The sequence below is a fragment of the Saccoglossus kowalevskii genome, chromosome 8, assembly GCF_978046115.1.
Source record: "Saccoglossus kowalevskii chromosome 8, keSacKowa6.1, whole genome shotgun sequence".
NCBI classification, from domain to species: domain Eukaryota; kingdom Metazoa; phylum Hemichordata; class Enteropneusta; family Harrimaniidae; genus Saccoglossus; species Saccoglossus kowalevskii.
The window spans coordinates 34,378,114-34,390,786 of record NC_140648.1 but is presented as its reverse complement, the minus strand read 5'-3'; the positions used below and the strand labels follow the sequence as shown (position 1 = coordinate 34,390,786).

General features: G+C 40.8%; 10 non-coding genes across 10 annotated transcripts; all 10 read right to left on the bottom strand.

Annotated features, from left to right (window-relative positions):
* Positions 1–973: 973 nt before the first annotated feature.
* On the bottom strand, positions 974–1,100 carry TRNAL-CAA (transfer RNA leucine (anticodon CAA)). The gene is made up of 2 exons: positions 1,063–1,100; positions 974–1,019 (listed from the first exon to the last, which is right to left on the bottom strand). It is a non-coding gene; the product is annotated as a tRNA-Leu (tRNA).
* Positions 1,101–2,179: 1,079 nt separating this feature from the next.
* On the bottom strand, positions 2,180–2,306 carry TRNAL-CAA (transfer RNA leucine (anticodon CAA)). The gene is made up of 2 exons: positions 2,269–2,306; positions 2,180–2,225 (listed from the first exon to the last, which is right to left on the bottom strand). It is a non-coding gene; the product is annotated as a tRNA-Leu (tRNA).
* A 467-nt stretch (positions 2,307–2,773) lies between these two features.
* TRNAL-CAA (transfer RNA leucine (anticodon CAA)) lies at positions 2,774–2,900 on the bottom strand. Its single transcript has 2 exons — positions 2,863–2,900; positions 2,774–2,819 (listed from the first exon to the last, which is right to left on the bottom strand). It is a non-coding gene; the product is annotated as a tRNA-Leu (tRNA).
* A 1,079-nt stretch (positions 2,901–3,979) lies between these two features.
* TRNAL-CAA (transfer RNA leucine (anticodon CAA)) lies at positions 3,980–4,106 on the bottom strand. Its single transcript has 2 exons — positions 4,069–4,106; positions 3,980–4,025 (listed from the first exon to the last, which is right to left on the bottom strand). It is a non-coding gene; the product is annotated as a tRNA-Leu (tRNA).
* A 1,680-nt stretch (positions 4,107–5,786) lies between these two features.
* TRNAL-CAA (transfer RNA leucine (anticodon CAA)) lies at positions 5,787–5,913 on the bottom strand. Its single transcript has 2 exons — positions 5,876–5,913; positions 5,787–5,832 (listed from the first exon to the last, which is right to left on the bottom strand). It is a non-coding gene; the product is annotated as a tRNA-Leu (tRNA).
* A 1,678-nt stretch (positions 5,914–7,591) lies between these two features.
* TRNAL-CAA (transfer RNA leucine (anticodon CAA)) lies at positions 7,592–7,718 on the bottom strand. Its single transcript has 2 exons — positions 7,681–7,718; positions 7,592–7,637 (listed from the first exon to the last, which is right to left on the bottom strand). It is a non-coding gene; the product is annotated as a tRNA-Leu (tRNA).
* Positions 7,719–8,795: 1,077 nt separating this feature from the next.
* Positions 8,796–8,922, bottom strand: TRNAL-CAA (transfer RNA leucine (anticodon CAA)). The gene is made up of 2 exons: positions 8,885–8,922; positions 8,796–8,841 (listed from the first exon to the last, which is right to left on the bottom strand). It is a non-coding gene; the product is annotated as a tRNA-Leu (tRNA).
* Positions 8,923–9,999: 1,077 nt separating this feature from the next.
* TRNAL-CAA (transfer RNA leucine (anticodon CAA)) lies at positions 10,000–10,126 on the bottom strand. Its single transcript has 2 exons — positions 10,089–10,126; positions 10,000–10,045 (listed from the first exon to the last, which is right to left on the bottom strand). It is a non-coding gene; the product is annotated as a tRNA-Leu (tRNA).
* A 1,077-nt stretch (positions 10,127–11,203) lies between these two features.
* TRNAL-CAA (transfer RNA leucine (anticodon CAA)) lies at positions 11,204–11,330 on the bottom strand. Its single transcript has 2 exons — positions 11,293–11,330; positions 11,204–11,249 (listed from the first exon to the last, which is right to left on the bottom strand). It is a non-coding gene; the product is annotated as a tRNA-Leu (tRNA).
* Positions 11,331–12,409: 1,079 nt separating this feature from the next.
* On the bottom strand, positions 12,410–12,536 carry TRNAL-CAA (transfer RNA leucine (anticodon CAA)). The gene is made up of 2 exons: positions 12,499–12,536; positions 12,410–12,455 (listed from the first exon to the last, which is right to left on the bottom strand). It is a non-coding gene; the product is annotated as a tRNA-Leu (tRNA).
* Positions 12,537–12,673: the final 137 nt, after the last annotated feature.

Sequence of the window (12,673 nt, the reverse complement as noted above, 5' to 3'; positions counted from 1 at the left end):
TGTTCCGGATGAATAAAGCAAACTTTTAAGGCACATAACTCGCAGCAACAGGTTGTTTGAGAATTAACGGTTAAAAACTTCAATTTCATAGCAGCGCCTGGTTTCGATCCAGGGACCTCTGGGTTATGGGCCCAGCACGCTTCCGCTGCGCCACGCTGCTGACATTCTGCAGTATGCAACTTGTATGAATAGTCCAGTTTATCGTAAATGTCATGAAATATAATGCGTAATCTCGGTTCAGTATTTGTAAATTGAAACTAAACGAAACTACTGTCAATGTTGAATCACGACTAAACACGAAGATAATTAAATGTCATATCGAGCACAAACTAGGCGAGAATTTGCTAAGTTACTAAAGGTAAAATAACATTGTCAGAAGTGGAATTCGAACCCACGCCCACATTCGTGGACCAGAAATCTCCCATAAATAACCCTGAAATAAGGGCAAGGTGTCAAATCCTTGAGTCTGGCGCCTTAGACCGCTCGGCCATCCTGACAGTTACTTGCAACTCAAATTTTGCGCCAGTTAATAATTATTGTTATTGCCAACCTACTTACTCGTCATTTATAATTTGTTACGCTTGGCATTTTGCGAATCACGGATGTTCCGGATGAATAAAGCAAACTTTTAAGGCACATAACTCGCAGCAACAGGTTGTTTGAGAATTAACGGTTAAAAACTTCAATTTCATAGCAGCGCCTGGTTTCGATCCAGGGACCTCTGGGTTATGGGCCCAGCACGCTTCCGCTGCGCCACGCTGCTGACATTCTGCAGTATGCAACTTGTATGAATAGTCCAGTTTATCGTAAATGTGATGAAATATAATGCGTAATCTCGGTTCAGTATTTGTAAATTGAAACTAAACGAAACTACTGTCAATGTTGAATCACGACTAAACACGAAGATAATTAAATGTCATATCGAGCACAAACTAGGCGAGAATTTGCTAAGTTACTAAAGGTAAAATAACATTGTCAGAAGTGGGATTCGAACCCACGCCCACATTCGTGGACCAGAAATCTCCCATAAATAACCCTGAAATAAGGGCAAGGTGTCAAATCCTTGAGTCTGGCGCCTTAGACCGCTCGGCCATCCTGACAGTTACTTGCAACTCAAATTTTGCGCCAGTTAATAATTATTGTTATTGCCAACCTACTTACTCGTCATTTATAATTTGTTACGCTTGGCATTTTGCGAATCACGGATGTTCCGGATGAATAAAGCAAACTTTTAAGGCACATAACTCGCAGCAACAGGTTGTTTGAGAATTAACGGTTAAAAACTTCAATTTCATAGCAGCGCCTGGTTTCGATCCAGGGACCTCTGGGTTATGGGCCCAGCACGCTTCCGCTGCGCCACGCTGCTGACATTCTGCAGTATGCAACTTGTATGAATAGTCCAGTTTATCGTAAATGTCATGAAATATAATGCGTAATCTCGGTTCAGTATTTGTAAATTGAAACTAAACGAAACTACTGTCAATGTTGAATCACGACTAAACACGAAGATAATTAAATGTCATATCGAGCACAAACTAGGCGAGAATTTGCTAAGTTACTAAAGGTAAAATAACATTGTCAGAAGTGGAATTCGAACCCACGCCCACATTCGTGGACCAGAAATCTCCCATAAATAACCCTGAAATAAGGGCAAGGTGTCAAATCCTTGAGTCTGGCGCCTTAGACCGCTCGGCCATCCTGACAGTTACTTGCAACTCAAATTTTGCGCCAGTTAATAATTATTGTTATTGCCAACCTACTTACTCGTCATTCATAATTTGTTACGCTTGGCAGATTGCGAATCACGAATGTTCCGGATTAATAAAGCAAACTTTTAAGGCACATAACTCGCAGCAACAGGTTGTTTGAGAATTAACGGTTAAAAACTTCAATTTCATAGCAGCGCCTGGTTTCGATCCAGGGACCTCTGGGTTATGGGCCCAGCACGCTTCCGATGCGCCACGCTGCTGACATTCTGCAGTATGCAACTTGTATGAATAGTCCAGTTTATCGTAAATGTCATGAAATATAATGCGTAATCTCGGTTCAGTATTTGTAAATTGAAACTAAACGAAACTACTGTCAATGTTGAATCACGACTAAACACGAAGATAATTAAATGTCATATCGAGCACAAACTAGGCGAGAATTTGCTAAGTTACTAAAGGTAAAATAACATTGTCAGAAGTGGGATTCGAACCCACGCCCACATTCGTGGACCAGAAATCTCCCATAAATAACCCTGAAATAAGGGCAAGGTGTCAAATCCTTGAGTCTGGCGCCTTAGACCGCTCGGCCATCCTGACAGTTACTTGCAACTCAAATTTTGCGCCAGTTAATAATTATTGTTATTGCCAACCTACTTACTCGTCATTCTTAATTTGTTACGCTTGGCAGATTGCGAATCACGAATGTTCCGGATTAATAAAGCAAACTTTTAAGGCACATAACTCGCAGCAACAGGTTGTTTGAGAATTAACGGTTTAAAACGTCAATTTCATAGCAGCGCCTGGTTTCGATCCAGGGTTATGGGCCCAGCACGCTTCCGCTGCGCCACGCTGCTGACATTCTGCAATATGCAACTTGTATGAATAGTCCAGTTTATCGTAAATGTGATGAAATATAATGCGTAATCTCGGTTCAGTATTTGTAAATTGAAACTAAACGAAACTACTGTCAATGTTGAATCACGACTAAACACGAAGATAATTAAATGTCATATCGAGCACAAACTAGGCGAGAATTTGCTAAGTTACTAAAGGTAAAATAACATTGTCAGAAGTGGGATTCGAACCCACGCCCACATTCGTGGACCAGAAATCTCCCATAAATAACCCTGAAATAAGGGCAAGGTGTCAAATCCTTGAGTCTGGCGCCTTAGACCGCTCGGCCATCCTGACAGTTACTTGCAACTCAAATTTTGCGCCAGTTAATAATTATTGTTATTGCCAACCTACTTACTCGTCATTTATAATTTGTTACGCTTGGCATTTTGCGAATCACGGATGTTCCGGATGAATAAAGCAAACTTTTAAGGCACATAACTCGCAGCAACAGGTTGTTTGAGAATTAACGGTTAAAAACTTCAATTTCATAGCAGCGCCTGGTTTCGATCCAGGGACCTCTGGGTTATGGGCCCAGCACGCTTCCGCTGCGCCACGCTGCTGACATTCTGCAGTATGCAACTTGTATGAATAGTCCAGTTTATCGTAAATGTCATGAAATATAATGCGTAATCTCGGTTCAGTATTTGTAAATTGAAACTAAACGAAACTACTGTCAATGTTGAATCACGACTAAACACGAAGATAATTAAATGTCATATCGAGCACAAACTAGGCGAGAATTTGCTAAGTTACTAAAGGTAAAATAACATTGTCAGAAGTGGAATTCGAACCCACGCCCACATTCGTGGACCAGAAATCTCCCATAAATAACCCTGAAATAAGGGCAAGGTGTCAAATCCTTGAGTCTGGCGCCTTAGACCGCTCGGCCATCCTGACAGTTACTTGCAACTCAAATTTTGCGCCAGTTAATAATTATTGTTATTGCCAACCTACTTACTCGTCATTCATAATTTGTTACGTTTGGCGGATTGCGAATCACGAATGTTCCGGATGAATAAAGCAAACTTTTAAGGCACATAACTCGCAGCAACAGGTTGTTTGAGAATTAACGGTTAAAAACTTCAATTTCATAGCAGCGCCTGGTTTCGATCCAGGGACCTCTGGGTTATGGGCCCAGCACGCTTCCGATGCGCCACGCTGCTGCCATTCTGCAATAAGCAACTTGTATGAATAGTCCAGTTTATCGTAAATGTCATGAAATATAATGCGTAATCTCTGTTCAGTATTTGAAAATTGAAACTAAACGAAACTACTGTCAATGTTGAATCACGACTAAACACGAAGATAATTAAATGTCATATCGAGCACAAACTAGGCGAGAATTTGCTAAGTTACTAAAGGTAAAATAACATTGTCAGAAGTGGGATTCGAACCCACGCCCACATTCGTGGACCAGAAATCTCCCATAAATAACCCTGAAATAAGGGCAAGGTGTCAAATCCTTGAGTCTGGCGCCTTAGACCACTCGGCCATCCTGACAGTTACTTGCAAATCAAATTTTGCGCCAGTTAATAATTATTGTTATTGCCAACCTACTTACTCGTCATTTATAATTTGTTACGCTTGGCATTTTGCGAATCACGGATGTTCCGGATGAATAAAGCAAACTTTTAAGGCACATAACTCGCAGCAACAGGTTGTTTGAGAATTAACGGTTAAAAACTTCAATTTCATAGCAGCGCCTGGTTTCGATCCAGGGACCTCTGGGTTATGGGCCCAGCACGCTTCCGCTGCACCACGCTGCTGACATTCTGCAGTATGCAACTTGTATGAATAGTCCAGTTTATCGTAAATGTCATGAAATATAATGCGTAATCTCGGTTCAGTATTTGTAAATTGAAACTAAACGAAACTACTGTCAATGTTGAATCACGACTAAACACGAAGATAATTAAATGTCATATCGAGCACAAACTAGGCGAGAATTTGCTAAGTTACTAAAGGTAAAATAACATTGTCAGAAGTGGGATTCGAACCCACGCCCACATTCGTGGACCAGAAATCTCCCATAAATAACCCTGAAATAAGGGCAAGGTGTCAAATCCTTGAGTCTGCTCTTAGACCGCTCGGCCATCCTGACAGTTACTTGCAACTCAAATTTTGCGCCAGTTAATAATTATTGTTATTGCCAACCTACTTACTCGTCATTCATAATTTGTTACGCTTGGCAGATTGCGAATCACTAATGTTCCGGATGAATAAAGCAAACTTTTAAGGCACATAACTCGCAGCAAAAGGTTGTTTGAGAATTAATGGTTAAAAACTTCAATTTCATAGCAGCGCCTGGTTTCGATCCAGGGACCTCTGGGTTATGGGCCCAGCACGCTTCCGCTGCGCCACGCTGCTGACATTCTGCAATATGCAACTTGTATGAATAGTCCAGTTTATCGTAAATGTCATGAAATATAATGCGTAATCTCGGTTCAGTATTTGTAAATTGAAACTAAACGAAACTACTGTCAATGTTGAATCACGACTAAACACGAAGATAATTAAATGTCATATCGAGCACAAACTAGGCGAGAATTTGCTAAGTTACTAAAGGTAAAATAACATTGTCAGAAGTGGGATTCGAACCCACGCCCACATTCGTGGACCAGAAATCTCCCATAAATAACCCTGAAATAAGGGCAAGGTGTCAAATCCTTGAGTCTGGCAACTTAGACCAATCGGCCATCCTGACAGTTACTTGCAACTCAAATTTTGCGCCAGTTAATAATTATTGTTATTGCCAACCTACTTACTCGTCATTCATAATTTGTTACGTTTGGCGGATTGCGAATCACGAATGTTCCGGATGAATAAAGCAAACTTTTAAGGCACATAACTCGCAGCAACAGGTTGTTTGAGAATTAACGGTTAAAAACTTCAATTTCATAGCAGCGCCTGGTTTCGATCCAGGGACCTCTGGGTTATGGGCCCAGCACGCTTCCGATGCGCCACGCTGCTGCCATTCTGCAATAAGCAACTTGTATGAATAGTCCAGTTTATCGTAAATGTCATGAAATATAATGCGTAATCTCTGTTCAGTATTTGAAAATTGAAACTAAACGAAACTACTGTCAATGTTGAATCACGACTAAACACGAAGATAATTAAATGTCATATCGAGCACAAACTAGGCGAGAATTTGCTAAGTTACTAAAGGTAAAATAACATTGTCAGAAGTGGGATTCGAACCCACGCCCACATTCGTGGACCAGAAATCTCCCATAAATAACCCTGAAATAAGGGCAAGGTGTCAAATCCTTGAGTCTGGCGCCTTAGACCACTCGGCCATCCTGACAGTTACTTGCAAATCAAATTTTGCGCCAGTTAATAATTATTGTTATTGCCAACCTACTTACTCGTCATTTATAATTTGTTACGCTTGGCATTTTGCGAATCACGGATGTTCCGGATGAATAAAGCAAACTTTTAAGGCACATAACTCGCAGCAACAGGTTGTTTGAGAATTAACGGTTAAAAACTTCAATTTCATAGCAGCGCCTGGTTTCGATCCAGGGACCTCTGGGTTATGGGCCCAGCACGCTTCCGCTGCACCACGCTGCTGACATTCTGCAGTATGCAACTTGTATGAATAGTCCAGTTTATCGTAAATGTCATGAAATATAATGCGTAATCTCGGTTCAGTATTTGTAAATTGAAACTAAACGAAACTACTGTCAATGTTGAATCACGACTAAACACGAAGATAATTAAATGTCATATCGAGCACAAACTAGGCGAGAATTTGCTAAGTTACTAAAGGTAAAATAACATTGTCAGAAGTGGGATTCGAACCCACGCCCACATTCGTGGACCAGAAATCTCTCATAAATAACCCTGAAATAAGGGCAAGGTGTCAAATCCTTGAGTCTGCTCTTAGACCGCTCGGCCATCCTGACAGTTACTTGCAACTCAAATTTTGCGCCAGTTAATAATTATTGTTATTGCCAACCTACTTACTCGTCATTCATAATTTGTTACGCTTGGCAGATTGCGAATCACTAATGTTCCGGATGAATAAAGCAAACTTTTAAGGCACATAACTCGCAGCAAAAGGTTGTTTGAGAATTAATGGTTAAAAACTTCAATTTCATAGCAGCGCCTGGTTTCGATCCAGGGACCTCTGGGTTATGGGCCCAGCACGCTTCCGCTGCGCCACGCTGCTGACATTCTGCAATATGCAACTTGTATGAATAGTCCAGTTTATCGTAAATGTCATGAAATATAATGCGTAATCTCGGTTCAGTATTTGTAAATTGAAACTAAACGAAACTACTGTCAATGTTGAATCACGACTAAACACGAAGATAATTAAATGTCATATCGAGCACAAACTAGGCGAGAATTTGCTAAGTTACTAAAGGTAAAATAACATTGTCAGAAGTGGGATTCGAACCCACGCCCACATTCGTGGACCAGAAATCTCCCATAAATAACCCTGAAATAAGGGCAAGGTGTCAAATCCTTGAGTCTGCTCTTAGACCGCTCGGCCATCCTGACAGTTACTTGCAACTCAAATTTTGCGCCAGTTAATAATTATTGTTATTGCCAACCTACTTACTCGTCATTCATAATTTGTTACGCTTGGCAGATTGCGAATCACTAATGTTCCGGATGAATAAAGCAAACTTTTAAGGCACATAACTCGCAGCAAAAGGTTGTTTGAGAATTAATGGTTAAAAACTTCAATTTCATAGCAGCGCCTGGTTTCGATCCAGAGACCTCTGGGTTATGGGCCCAGCACGCTTCCGCTGCGCCACGCTGCTGACATTCTGCAATATGCAACTTGTATGAATTGTCCAGTTTATCGTAAATGTCATGAAATATAATGCGTAATCTCGGTTCAGTATTTGTAAATTGAAACTAAACGAAACTACTGTCAATGTTGAATCACGACTAAACACTAAGATAATTAAATGTCATATCGAGCACAAACTAGGCGAGAATTTGCTAAGTTACTAAAGGTAAAATAACATTGTCAGAAGTGGGATTCGAACCCACGCCCACATTCGTGGACCAGAAATCTCCCATAAATAACCCTGAAATAAGGGCAAGGTGTCAAATCCTTGAGTCTGGCGCCTTAGACCGCTCGGCCATCCTGACAGTTACTTGCAACTCAAATTTTGCGCCAGTTAATAATTATTGTTATTGCCAACCTACTTACTCGTCATTTATAATTTGTTACGCTTGGCATTTTGCGAATCACGGATGTTCCGGATGAATAAAGCAAACTTTTAAGGCACATAACTCGCAGCAACAGGTTGTTTGAGAATTAACGGTTAAAAACTTCAATTTCATAGCAGCGCCTGGTTTCGATCCAGGGACCTCTGGGTTATGGGCCCAGCACGCTTCCGCTGCGCCACGCTGCTGACATTCTGCTGTATGCAACTTGTATGAATCGTCCAGTTTATCGTAAATGTCATGAAATATAATGCGTAATCTCGGTTCAGTATTTGTAAATTGAAACTAAACGAAACTACTGTCAATGTTGTATCACGACTAAACACGAAGATAATTAAATGTCATATCGAGCACAAACTAGGCGAGAATTTGCTAAGTTACTAAAGGTAAAATAACATTGTCAGAAGTGGGATTCGAACCCACGCCCACATTCGTGGACCAGAAATCTCCCATAAATAACCCTGAAATAAGGGCAAGGTGTCAAATCCTTGAGTCTGCTCTTAGACCGCTCGGCCATCCTGACAGTTACTTGCAACTCAAATTTTGCGCCAGTTAATAATTATTGTTATTGCCAACCTACTTACTCGTCATTCATAATTTATTACGCTTGGCAGATTGCGAATCACTAATGTTCCGGATGAATAAAGCAAACTTTTAAGGCACATAACTCGCAGCAAAAGGTTGTTTGAGAATTAATGGTTAAAAACTTCAATTTCATAGCAGCGCCTGGTTTCGATCCAGGGACCTCTGGGTTATGGGCCCAGCACGCTTCCGCTGCGCCACGCTGCTGACATTCTGCAATATGCAACTTGTATGAATAGTCCAGTTTATCGTAAATGTCATGAAATATAATGCGTAATCTCGGTTCAGTATTTGTAAATTGAAACTAAACGAAACTACTGTCAATGTTGAATCACGACTAAACACGAAGATAATTAAATGTCATATCGAGCACAAACTAGGCGAGAATTTGCTAAGTTACTAAAGGTAAAATAACATTGTCAGAAGTGGGATTCGAACCCACGCCCACATTCGTGGACCAGAAATCTCCCATAAATAACCCTGAAATAAGGGCAAGGTGTCAAATCCTTGAGTCTGGCGCCTTAGACCGCTCGGCCATCCTGACAGTTACTTGCAAATCAAATTTTGCGCCAGTTAATAATTATTGTTATTGCCAACCTACTTACTCATCATTTATAATTTGTTACGCTTGGCATTTTGCGAATCACGGATGTTCCGGATGAATAAAGCAAACTTTTAAGGCACATAACTCGCAGCAACAGGTTGTTTGAGAATTAACGGTTAAAAACTTCAATTTCATAGCAGCGCCTGGTTTCGATCCAGGGACCTCTGGGTTATGGGCCCAGCACGCTTCCGCTGCGCCACGCTGCTGACATTCTGCAGTATGCAACTTGTATGAATAGTCCAGTTTATCGTAAATGTCATGAAATATAATGCGTAATCTCGGTTCAGTATTTGTAAATTGAAACTAAACGAAACTACTGTCAATGTTGAATCACGACTAAACACGAAGATAATTAAATGTCATATCGAGCACAAACTAGGCGAGAATTTGCTAAGTTACTAAAGGTAAAATAACATTGTCAGAAGTGGGATTCGAACCCACGCCCACATTCGTGGACCAGAAATCTCCCATAAATAACCCTGAAATAAGGGCAAGGTGTCAAATCCTTGAGTCTGCTCTTAGACCGCTCGGCCATCCTGACAGTTACTTGCAACTCAAATTTTGCGCCAGTTAATAATTATTGTTATTGCCAACCTACTTACTCGTCATTCATAATTTGTTACGCTTGGCAGATTGCGAATCACTAATGTTCCGGATGAATAAAGCAAACTTTTAAGGCACATAACTCGCAGCAAAAGGTTGTTTGAGGATTAATGGTTAAAAACTTCAATTTCATAGCAGCGCCTGGTTTCGATCCAGAGACCTCTGGGTTATGGGCCCAGCACGCTTCCGCTGCGCCACGCTGCTGACATTCTGCAATATGCAACTTGTATGAATAGTCCAGTTTATCGTAAATGTCATGAAATATAATGCGTAATCTCGGTTCAGTATTTGTAAATTGAAACTAAACGAAACTACTGTCAATGTTGAATCACGACTAAACACGAAGATAATTAAATGTCATATCGAGCACAAACTAGGCGAGAATTTGCTAAGTTACTAAAGGTAAAATAACATTGTCAGAAGTGGGATTCGAACCCACGCCCACATTCGTGGACCAGAAATCTCCCATAAATAACCCTGAAATAAGGGCAAGGTGTCAAATCCTTGAGTCTGGCGCCTTAGACCGCTCGGCCATCCTGACAGTTACTTGCAACTCAAATTTTGCGCCAGTTAATAATTATTGTTATTGCCAACCTACTTACTCGTCATTTATAATTTGTTACGCTTGGCATTTTGCGAATCACGGATGTTCCGGATGAATAAAGCAAACTTTTAAGGCACATAACTCGCAGCAACAGGTTGTTTGAGAATTAACGGTTAAAAACTTCAATTTCATAGCAGCGCCTGGTTTCGATCCAGGGACCTCTGGGTTATGGGCCCAGCACGCTTCCGCTGCGCCACGCTGCTGACATTCTGCAGTATGCAACTTGTATGAATAGTCCAGTTTATCGTAAATGTCATGAAATATAATGCGTAATCTCGGTTCAGTATTTGTAAATTGAAACTAAACGAAACTACTGTCAATGTTGAATCACGACTAAACACGAAGATAATTAAATGTCATATCGAGCACAAACTAGGCGAGAATTTGCTAAGTTACTAAAGGTAAAATAACATTGTCAGAAGTGGGATTCGAACCCACGCCCACATTCGTGGACCAGAAATCTCCCATAAATAACCCTGAAATAAGGGCAAGGTGTCAAATCCTTGAGTCTGCTCTTAGACCGCTCGGCCATCCTGACAGTTACTTGCAACTCAAATTTTGCGCCAGTTAATAATTATTGTTATTGCCAACCTACTTACTCGTCATTCATAATTTGTTACGCTTGGCAGATTGCGAATCACTAATGTTCCGGATGAATAAAGCAAACTTTTAAGGCACATAACTCGCAGCAAAAGGTTGTTTGAGAATTAATGGTTAAAAACTTCAATTTCATAGCAGCGCCTGGTTTCGATCCAGAGACCTCTGGGTTATGGGCCCAGCACGCTTCCGCTGCGCCACGCTGCTGACATTCTGCAATATGCAACTTGTATGAATAGTCCAGTTTATCGTAAATGTCATGAAATATAATGCGTAATTTCGGTTCAGTATTTGTAAATTGAAACTAAACGAAACTACTGTCAATGTTGAATCTCGACTGAACACGAAGATAATTAAATGTCATATCGAGCACAAACTAGGCGAGAATTTGCTAAGTTACTAAAGGTAAAATAACATTGTCAGAAGTGGGATTCGAACCCACGCCCACAATCGTGGACCAGAAATCTCCCATAAATAACCCTGAAATAAGGGCAAGGTGTCAAATCCTTGAGTCTGGCGCCTTAGACCGCTCGGCCATCCTGACAGTTACTTGCAAATCAAATTTTGCGCCAGTTAATAATTATTGTTATTGCCAACCTACTTACTCGTCATTCATAATTTGTTACGCTTGGCAGATTGCGAATCGCTAATGTTCCGGATGAATAAAGCAAACTTTTAAGGCACATAACTCGCAGCAACAGGTTGTTTGAGAATTAACGGTTAAAAACTTCAATTTCATAGCAGCGCCTGGTTTCGATTCAGGGACCTCTGGGTTATGGGCCCAGCACGCTTCCGCTGCGCCACGCTGCTGACATTCTGCAGTATGCAACTTGAATGAATAGTCCAGTTTATTGTAAATGTCATGAAATATAATGCGTAATCTCGGTTCAGTATTTGTAAATTGAAACTAAACGAAACTACTGTCAATGTTGAATCACGACTAAACACTAAGATAATTAAATGTCATATCGAGCACAAACTAGGCGAGAATTTGCTAAGTTACTAAAGGTAAAATAACATTGTCAGAAGTGGAATTCGAACCCACGCCCACATTCGTGGACCAGAAATCTCCCATAAATAACCCTGAAATAAGGGCAAGGTGTCAAATCCTTGAATCTGGCGCCTTAGACCGCTCGGCCATCCTGACAGTTACTTGCAACTCAAATTTTGCGCCAGTTAATAATTATTGTTATTGCCAACCTACTTACTCGTCATTTATAATTTGTTACGCTTGGCAGATTGCGAATCACGAATGTTCCGGATGAATAAAGCAAACTTTTAAGGCACATAACTCGCAGCAACAGGTTGTTTGAGAATTAACGGTTAAAAACTTCAATTTCATAGCAGCGCCTGGTTTCGATTCAAAGACCTCTGGGTTATGGGCCCAGCACGCTTCCGCTGCGCCACGCTGCTGACATTCTGCAGTATGCAACTTGTATGAATAGTCCAGTTTATCGTAAATGTCATGAAATATAATGCGTAATTTCGGTTCAGTATTTGTAAATTGAAACTAAACGAAACTACTGTCAATGTTGAATCTCGACTGAACACGAAGATAATTAAATGTCATATCGAGCACAAACTAGGCGAGAATTTGCTAAGTTACTAAAGGTAAAATAACATTGTCAGAAGTGGGATTCGAACCCACGCCCACAATCGTGGACCAGAAATCTCCCATAAATAACCCTGAAATAAGGGCAAGGTGTCAAATCCTTGAGTCTGGCGCCTTAGACCGCTCGGCCATCCTGACAGTTACTTGCAAATCAAATTTTGCGCCAGTTAATAATTATTGTTATTGCCAACCTACTTACTCGTCATTCATAATTTGTTACGCTTGGCAGATTGCGAATCGCTAATGTTCCGGATGAATAAAGCAAACTTTTAAGG